The sequence below is a fragment of the Micromys minutus genome, assembly GCF_963924665.1.
Source record: "Micromys minutus genome assembly, chromosome: 9".
Taxonomy (NCBI): domain Eukaryota; kingdom Metazoa; phylum Chordata; class Mammalia; order Rodentia; family Muridae; genus Micromys; species Micromys minutus.
In genome coordinates, this window is record NC_137978.1 from 36584630 (window position 1) to 36594629 (window position 10000).

Here is a 10000-nt window from a genome sequence, read left to right on the forward strand (position 1 = left end):
GTTACAGCAGGAGCTCACATCACTTCAGGAAGCAGAGCTCCTGGGACTCAGCCCAAGGGGTGGTACCACCCACATTCAGGGTGGGTCTTCCCCCAATCAATCCTCTCTGGAAACACCTACACACCCGGAGGTGTGTCTTCCAGGTGATTCCAAAGCCAGTCATGTTGCCAAGGGAGCTCAACCACAACCATCAGACAGATTCCAGAGAAACCCTCCCACCCCCAGTCAGATATGCTGCTAAGCACAGTAAACCAGGCGTCCCATCGTTGTTGTGGGGACTTAAATGATTGATACTCATAAAACTGAAATCTCTGTGTTTAGCCACTTTAAAGGGGCTTGTTCTAAATGGTAGCTTTGGGGGGGGGGCAGTTCCCAGTCTTTGAGGTGAGAGACTCATCAGCTATTCTTTCTTACCCCCTCCCCCTCATGTGGCTATGACTCTGGTGTATGCTGAGGGCCAAAGTGGATCAGAGCCCACAACATGGAATCACTTTTCTTGCTTGATGCCCATCAGTGTGGCTCAGGGAATGAGGGAGTCTCCGAGGCCCACATTAGTTTAGGCTTTTGCTCATTGGCCTGGTCTCCTGGTCCTTAGACCATAAAGCCAGGTGAATCAACAGAGGGTAAACACCTGGCTTGTGACACTCTCCTGCTGTTCATTAGCATATTCACAGGTGGATCAAGTTCTTCCCTGGGCCCAGATCTGGCCCAAGCACTCAGAGATTCTGTATTCTCTAGGTACTCAAGTGAGGAAATCCTCGCCTTTCATGGTATTGTTCCTCTCTGGGCCTTAACGTGCCCATCTCTAGAAGGGGTTCTCACCAATGACTTAACTCACAGACTCCATCTTCTATGGCACTGTTCAGGGCCTCTGACAGGGAGAATGGAGGCTTACCCACCTGGAGGAGCAACACCGTGAGGCTAACTCGATTGCTCCCTGGTTGGTTTGCTGTGTGTTTCTTTTCACTCTCTTAAACTGTAGTTGTGACACCTTATTGTGGAGCACTGGGAAGGTTGGGTGAAGCAGCAGTGTAGTGTGCTGGCTCCTGGCCACTGCTATTGCTTTTTTTCCTGCCTGACTCAGAGCCCTGCTCCCCTGCAGGCTGTTGTTCTAGGGGAGTAATCTTCAACCATTGCCACCACAGTTCAAGTACCCCAGGCTGGTCCATGTAGGTAGATGGTCAGATTGGAGCTCAAGTGCATATACGCACCTGTCCTTCAGCCAAGGTGAATTTGAACAACTCTGTGGCTGGTCATAGTTATTGCTGCTTTTGGGGGCACTCTTGGAGCTAGAGGCTCTCTAAATTCTGAAGCATGATCGCTTCTGTGAGGCCATGAGCAGATTTCACAGAAAGTATTTGGAATCTGGTTCAGGTGACCAAGCTGGAGGCTGGGTACTGGAGCCTGGTGCTGTCAACTCAAACTGAGCAGCCACCCATCATCTGAGGTCCTGTAGCTGCTCCGTGCTTCTAGGTAGTGTCAGGAGCTGTCCTGAACACAGGTGACACTCGGTGATCTCCTGGGACTTATCAGTCAGGAACAAGGGAACACAGGAAGGTGTAACTTAACAGGTCAAGCAGGGTAAGAGGCCCACAGAAAAACAGCAAACATGGAGGAGGACCCACTGTTGGGAATGTTCCCTTTTCATGTGGGAGACCAGCAAAGGTGACAGAGATGGGATCACAGGTGAGCATAGACCATCAGGAGCATACACCTGGACAGGGTAACCTCGGGGGTATTTCCCTTCCTTTTGGGGTACAGGGAAACATATGGAATATCTTGATGGAGCTGACAGGGATGGCTCTAGAAGGTAGTCCAGACTATGGCCCGTCCTGCTTTGGAAATGGGACATGGAGTCCTCTTTCTGTCAACCATTACAGTAGCGTTGGTGATTACAGTCCAGTAGCCATTGGTCTAAGCTCTAAGACTGTAAATACTTGACCCTATAGACTGCCTCCTTCAGACCTCCAGTGAGGCAAATAGATCCTTGCTACCCTGTGGAAATAGAAGCTGCGAGCTGTGGGTGAGAAGTGATTCGCTCAGAGCTGAATCACAGTGACAGGCAGAATGGACCCCAGGACATAGCTTCCTGCAAGGGTGGCTGGAACCCTGCCTTCACCCCTATCTCATACCACCCTGATTGTAACAAATACTGTTCTATTTCTGGAAAGCAGCAATAAGCCCAGAAACAAGGACATATCACTAAATGTCTGTGGACTGGGTCTTGGGGTAGAAAAGGGACGTTGGTGGGAAACTGAAATTGGAAGACAGCCCGCAGTTCAGCTGCTACTCACATCCCAATGTTGGCATTTTCATTTTGACAAGCACATCTTGTTATGTAAGATGGGAACTCTAAAGGAAACTGGGCGGAGAAGATCGAGGTCGCTTTCAAATAACCACAAATTTCCCCCGGTGCAAAGCTGGCTTAGGACTGAATGGAGAGTCAGCTCAGTGGTGAAACCCTTGTTGCAGTGTGAAGATCAGAGTCTGGATATCCAGAACCATGTAAAAGCCAGGCAGGTGGGGGGCTGTCTGTAATCCCAGAACCTTGGTGGTGGAGACAGGGGATCCCCAAGAGTGAACTGGCTAACTAGATTAACCAAAAGGGTTGGGCCCCAGGTTCAGAGAGAGAGATCTTGACGAACTAATGAGAGAGCAAATGTCCAGCGTTAACATGGCCTCAATACACACGTGCATTTGTGCGTGTGCACCTGTTCACAGGTGGACTCATACTCGTGCAAGAATAATACACATGTACACCTCACAAATACACAGTGGAAGGAGAATAAGTGATTGATTGAATGAATGAACGAATGAATCCTCATGCATTTCCGCTGCATGGCCTTTCCAAGGTACTCAGGAAAGCCATGAATAGAAAGGCTCTAAGTATTGGAATCTCTGGCTTTGCTGGTCACCCCAGCTATGGAGAGCAGCACAGAGTGAAGTGGCCCCAGCGACTGTCCAGTTCACCATGTCACCTGCCTTCCTAGTTGTCCTGAGTCTGCCCCCTACATCTGGTGGCAGCTCAGTGCCTTGTTTCCCAGCTCCTGTGACCAGCAGAGCTGTGTCCTGAGGGTGAAGCAGCAGGGAAAGAAGGTGGGGCTAGGTAGTCTGGCTCCCTTGGGTGCAGGGAAACACTTAGGCCTGGGGATTGCTTTCCTGGGAATTGAGGAAACTTGGTTTTTGCAGTGTTGAGAGCAGGGCCTGATTTGCTATCCGTAAAACAGTCGACTTGGCTTAGGGACCCACCTGCTGAAAACCCTGGGCCCAGAGCAATTTCCACCTCCCCCTAACTGCTGGTGCGGACAGCTGGCCTTAGTTAAGCTTTACATTGCTCTGAAGAGACACCATGACTAAAGAAACTCCTATAAAGGAAAACATTTCCCTGGAGCCTGATTACAGGTTCACAGGTTTAGTCCATTGTCATCATGACAGGGAGCATGGTGGCACGCAGGTAGACATGGTGCTGGAGAAGAAGCTGAGGGTTCTACATCTGGATCAGCAGGGAGCAGGAAGAGAGGGTGAACTACTAGGCATGGGTTAAGCTTCTGAAACCTCAAAGCCCACCCCTGACTGACACACTTTGTCCAACAAGACCATACCTCCTAATTGTCCCAGTCCCGGAGCCTTTGGGAGCCATTTTCATTCAAACCCCCACACAGTTTAAACCCGTATAGGTCAGCACTCACTGGACATGTCTTTACCTGGGCATGCGGACATCTGGGGTATTCCTGAGATATCAGTTAGCCAAATGATGCTTGGGTGTGAAAGAAGCCATCTGCTGCATTGCTCTCCTAGACCATATTTAGAGCTGAAAGGGAAGGTACCCATGCCAAGATGGGGTCTTTAGTTTGTTACTAATGTTTGCTTGTTTTCAAGTTAGTGTCTCATATATAGCTCCAGCTGGCTTTAACCTGACTATTTAGCCAAGGATGACCTTGACCTTCCATATTCCTGCTCCTACCTCCTGAGTGCTGGGATTATAGGTATGTGCTACCATGCTCAGTTCAAGTGCTAGAGATCAAAAAAGGGCTCTGTGAATGCTAGGCTGGCTTTGTTTTAATCAAGCTCCATTCCTGTAAAATAAAAAAGGCCAGCATTTCTCATGGTAGGTTTGTAGAGCCTGTGTCTTAGGTTATATACGTGTGGGTAGGAAATAAAAACCCTCCGTAGCTGAGTACTTTGGGTAAAATGTAAAGGTCCTTACACCATAGGACTTCTAGTTATGTGTAAGTTGCAGGAAGTGTACTGAAAATCCATCGAGGGTATGTACACGTGTTGTGAGTGTGAGACTGTGTGCAAGAGTGAGTATCATGTGCAGCTTTCCAAGACTGACATGTGTGTGCATGGGAGCATGTGTATGCAAACATATAAGACAGTAGACTGGAGGTTTGCAGAGATGCATTTTGGGAAATGCTGAAGTCATCTAAGGTCAAAGCTAAAAGTGTCATGTGAACACACAGTAACTTTAAAACGTGTTTCTGCCTGTCCCTTCAGCTTGTCAGCTTCTCACATTTTTCTGATTCTGTTAACTTAATTTCTTTTTTCTTAGAAGAAAAGTAGCAAATGGCATGCAAACACTCCCTCTCCCTCTGTGTTGCTGTACCCCTGGGAAGTGTGAGGACCGTACTGTGTGCATTCATTGCAGTAAGCATAGCCTGGTTCACAGAACAAATTAGTGTCTGCTCTGTGATCTAGAAACCCACGTGTGACGTTCTTGTTTTGGGAGCTAAATAAATAAATAAATCGCCTTACTAAAAAAATGTCAGTAGAGACCAGAGGCAGCTCTGTGAGCTCGTCTTCACACGTGTGCTCTCCTGGCACGCGGACACACGGAAGCACGTGTGGCAGTTGCACTTAAGAGCTGGGGCTCCACCACCCAATGTGCACTGAACCAGGTGAGAACGCCTTTGGTTTGAGGATGTGATGTCTCGCCACGCATGGCTTCGTCCAATGTGCCGGTCCTAATCTTGCTCAGGTGTCTGGCTCTCACTTCCACGGATAATCCCTGCCCATCTCCCACCTCCTCTGACATGTCTCCAGGCATGTCAATGTCCCAAGACGAGGCAGGATCCCTGTGTAGTTCAAGCTCAGCCTCCTTATCCAACATATAAGAAGTGCATTCTTTTAAAGATGGCGCACAATAAAGGAAGCAAGTAATAACAGAAAGGGAGATTTTCAGAGGGGCCTTTGTTTTTTGGATTAGATCACAGAGGCCATGCGAAGGCTTGAGAACCAACTAATTTAATTTGTAAGTAGAAGGGTAGGCTCAACTTGTCCCTCAGACTGCCCTGCCCGTCATCTGATCATTTGTGGCCTTGGACAAGTGACCTGAGTCTTTGAACCACCATTTTCTTGGCCATACACAAAGATTATGCTACCAAATGACAGGACCCCGGTTCCATGCTCTGACATTGGTATAGAGCCTAGAACAGTGCCTAGTACAGAGGAGGCAGGAGGCTCACCATTATCACACATTCAAAGAGTTCCATTAACAGAGTAAAATAGCAGCCCTGTGCAAAAAAATTTTTTAAATGTGCAGAAATAAGCAAATGGCTCCCAAAGTGAAAATGGCCCATAAACACATGATGGATACTTGAAGTTCAAAGGATTGGGTGTTAAAATGGGATTATTTTGCCTAAAAACAGCTCCCTAATAAAGGAATAAAATGTATAATATAGCATAGAGATCAAATGCTTGCATAGACCTAGGGGACTTGGAAGGCTCAATTGTCGTGAATGAAGGCTTTAAGAGGACATACTTGCTTAATCAGGCCAATCCCAGCTCCAGAGAGACCTATGTACAAGGGCCTTCCCTGTAGCATGTTGTATGTCAGAGGACTGACAAGGAATGTCTTGCAGCCATTATAAAGAAAGATGTGTACCTATGGGGCCAGCATGGGAGGAGAGTAAGGCTGTACTCTTCACCAGGAGAAGGCTTCTTTGCAGTTTGTTCTATACGATCCTAGCTAACCCAGAAAATGTGTAGGTTAGTGCAGTCAAAGGATGGCCCTGCACATGAAGAATGGCTTGTGTGCTCTTGGAAGCTGCCTCAGAAGATACCTGGTCCACTAGGAGGGGAGTAGGATTGAGAGATTGGATGATGAGACACCATCGACCTCAGACATACTGCCCTCTGTATGTGTGTGTGTGTGTGTGTGTGTGTGTGTCTGTGTGTGCTTGCTTGCACATGCATGTGCACATTTATATATTTTATTTATTTTAGTATTTATTTATTTATGGTTCTTTGGAGACAGGGTCTCACTCTATAAACTCTGTAGCCTCGGCTGGCCTCAAATCGTGATAATCCTTCTACCTCTGCCTCCCAAATTCTGCGATTATTTGAGTGAGCCACTATGCCTGACTTGCACATGTATTTGTTTTGTTTTGTGACAGAACCTCATGCAGGTCAGGCTGCCTTCTGTACTTCTATGTAGCCTAGGATAGCCCTGAATTCCTGGTCCTTCTGTCTTCACTTCCCATGGGATTAGAGGCACTAGTTCCTGTGCTCAGGAACGTGTGCATTTTAAGTAAAGACAATTTAAAAGAAAGATTGAAAACATTGAAAAGGAAGAAAACCTCTGAGGTATAGGATTAGTGTGTTGCTAGTGTGTAGTGGGCATCATACATGGTGCCTGGCACCTTGTAAGTACCCCCATGAACATGTCTCCTGTCTTCTTTTATCCTCCCATGAGGTCTGGCCCTCCCCCATCCCTGAATTTTCACTCAGTGTTTTACCAAACTTAGTAAGTATGCAGTGGCGATTACAACAGTGTCAGCCACCCTCATGCAGTGTCACCCATGTAGAGCCACTTGTTCCGAGAACCCATCTGCCTCTCACCTAGACAGCCCCGAGGCTCCTTTCTTCATTGTGAGAAGGCTGCCCTACAGCCACCCATTCTTGGGGGTGTCTAGCCATGCCTCCTGTCTCTCCCACCTTGCAGTATGCCCAGGGTGAACCTCAGTCACGTGGATCATGTCTGGCTTGTTTCTTCTCTTTCTGTTCACGGCCAGGCTTCTTAGCCCCCGGGGATGTGGGCTTTCCTGTTTCCCTTCCCCCACCAGCTTCCACCTGGCCCTGATGAATTCCATCATGCCTGCTTAAAATCATTCGACTTCCAATTTGCTAATTTAATTCTAGTCTTACAGAATTTTGGCAACCCTGCCAAGCCGGGTGCCAGATGCAGATTTAATGAGCATATTTTCAGTTCTTTCTTTCCTGTCTCCATGAAGATGCTGAAGGGAATGGGCTCTGGACTCGCTCCCGGGATCCTGCTTCCCTGGAGCACCCTTTCTTGCCTTTGACCCAGCACCTCATGGTATGGCCCTCCTGCCAGGGCTCTCAACAGCTGACCGGAGAGGTCCTGGAGAAGGAGCTGTCACTGCATCCCGATACCCATCCTAGAAGCCCCAACCCACTTCCCAGCATTCGGGCCTCACAGGAAATGTATTTGGGGAAAATTGCTTATTTCCTCCGGCCCGTGTCTTCCTGTAACCATGTGTAGCTCAGCAGATGTTTGCGGATGGGTGATTTTTGCAAACACACACTGAGTGCTTTCTAGCATGGACCACATCCATAGCCTACAACAGGATGATGGCATGGGGAACTGTGCCCCACAGCGGCAGGCTCAGTTCTGCAGGTCAACCCATCCACACTGGTCACCTCATTTGAACCCATTCCCTCGCCTTACGGGAAACATTTTCACCCCCACCCCTACCCCCAACGTAAAGAGTCAGGTGGGCGGTTCGAGGCCACAGAGTGGTGACCAGCAGAAGTGGGACTCTGCTTGAGGCTTTTGATTCTAAATATAGAGCTCTTTCCATTGACCAGAGGCAGCGACCCAGGGCTGGCACTGCTGCCTGGGATCCCAGTGTAGTCACTCATGACTGGCCAGAGCAGGCTCCGATACACAGATGTCCTGACAGTGCAGACAAGGTCATAGAGCCTGAGTCGTGGGTGCTGCAAACACCACGTATCCAGCACTTAGGAGGGCGTCTAGCAGAAGGTAGAGCAGCCTGGATTCTAAGCTGCAGCAAGAAAGGCCAAAGGGGGCCCCACATGGAGTTTCCCCGAAGAGGAATATGTGGGAGTTTCACAAGGAAAGCCTTGCCTTAGGACAATTAATTCTATTCTCTTTCCAAACCTTGGCTTTACACGTGTATAAGCTGAGGTTGGCTGACCCCTGATGTTTTAAATAGTGGAACCTCCTCTCAGACCCTTAACTATTGTTTTAACCCAGACAAAATCATATGCTGGATTCCTATCATATAACAGAGAGGCAGAATTGAAGGTATCTTGAGTAGCCTATGGCTTGGCAGGGAACAAATTGGAAATATTTCATTGGCACCTTTCATTGTTGCCAATGTGTCTCCTCCACACCCCCCCCCACACCTCCTGGGGTAGATTTGTCTAGTTGTAGCCTCAGGGCTTTGGAGCCAGGAAAAGGCCATGTGACCTGACCATTTCTCTTTTCCAATGTCCATTTCTCAGTCCTCCCAGGTGAGGACTAGATAAGCTGATGCAGAATTCCTTCATATGAGTCCAGCTCAGGACACGGACGTTCATGTCCTTGATTGCACTGGATGTTTAGTGTGATGTTTCAGAAATCAAACAGTGGTGGGGCGCTCTGGGGACCACCTAGAACAATACTGCATGCCTGTTCAGGCTTGCTACAGGGGACTCTGGTTTTCAGAAGGAAGGTTTGCTGAGCTTTACAGACAGGTTTCATAAGACTGGGAGAGAAAGAAGGTGGGCACAGGGTAGAGGTAGAGCTAGAGACCCATTGGGAGGAGCGTGCCCTGGCTGTGGCTCTTTGTGAGTTCCAGAGGCTAGCCCAGGTCCATCCACAGACCTTAGAGTTGATCACAAGATCAGAATCATATTCCACTAGCTGGCAGCAGGAAGGTAGGGAAGCTGGTAGAGGAGCAGCTATGGAGGAAACTCGGCCCTGCAGCCTGATCCTTGGCTACCAATCACTGCCTTTTCGTGGACTCCCTGGAGCCAGGCTGCAGAGGACTGTTTCCCAAGCCTGGGAGAGGGCCTCCAGTGGGACCTTCCCCCATGGGGTGGATGGAAGAAGGAGGCAAGGGATGGACGGGGATGCTTTTCATCTCATTGGGGTTATTTCTGGCTCTGCTCAGGCTTCTGTAGTCTCTGTGGAAACTGTCTATGCCCAGCTCAGTATGGAAACACAGTGAGGTTTGGAAGGATGATATGTGCTGAGAAGACAACAGGGAAGCCATGTCTGCGCTGCACATTCTGTGTGTGTGTCTGTGTGTGTGTGTGTCTGTGTGTGTGTGTGTCTGTGTGTGAAAGCATTTCTGTTCTGGACCTCAGAACACACACACACACACACACACACACACACACACACACACACACACCTGTTGTCTCCCTCCCACTACCTACCTACTTTCTTGCTTGGTCATCTTGGGATACCTTCCTCTTGAACTCTCTTATGCTGTCTGGGAGTGAAGCTGCTCCCTCTGTGAAAAGATGTCCACATCACAACCCACAGACCACAGACTAGTAAGCTGATTTTGCCAAAGGGGGAGTTGAGCTGGAAATCAGCTGTGAAATACTGATTCTCCAGGATTACCTGTGTGAACCTGGTATAATTGCATGAGTCCTTTAAATATATGTATTAAATTAATATAATTAAACAAACATATGGGTTATCATGTTAGTATAGTAGACCAGCACCTAAAGGTAACATCTGAAGAATAGAGTGTGAAAGACTCCACTGACCACTGGTAGCTTTAAGGGGGGAGGGTTGTAAGCCAAGATAAGAGGGAATTTTCTACTAGCTATAAGAGGTGAAGAAATACATTCTCCTCCGGGAGTTCTAAAAAGAGCCCATTGACACCTTGATTTTAGATACAGTGAGTTGTGTTTTTTAATCTCACCATCCAGAAACCTTGGGTCATACATTCGCATACATCAGTCCATTAAGATGTCTTATCCCAGCAACCTGTACAACACAAGTGACAAGAAGCTGAGC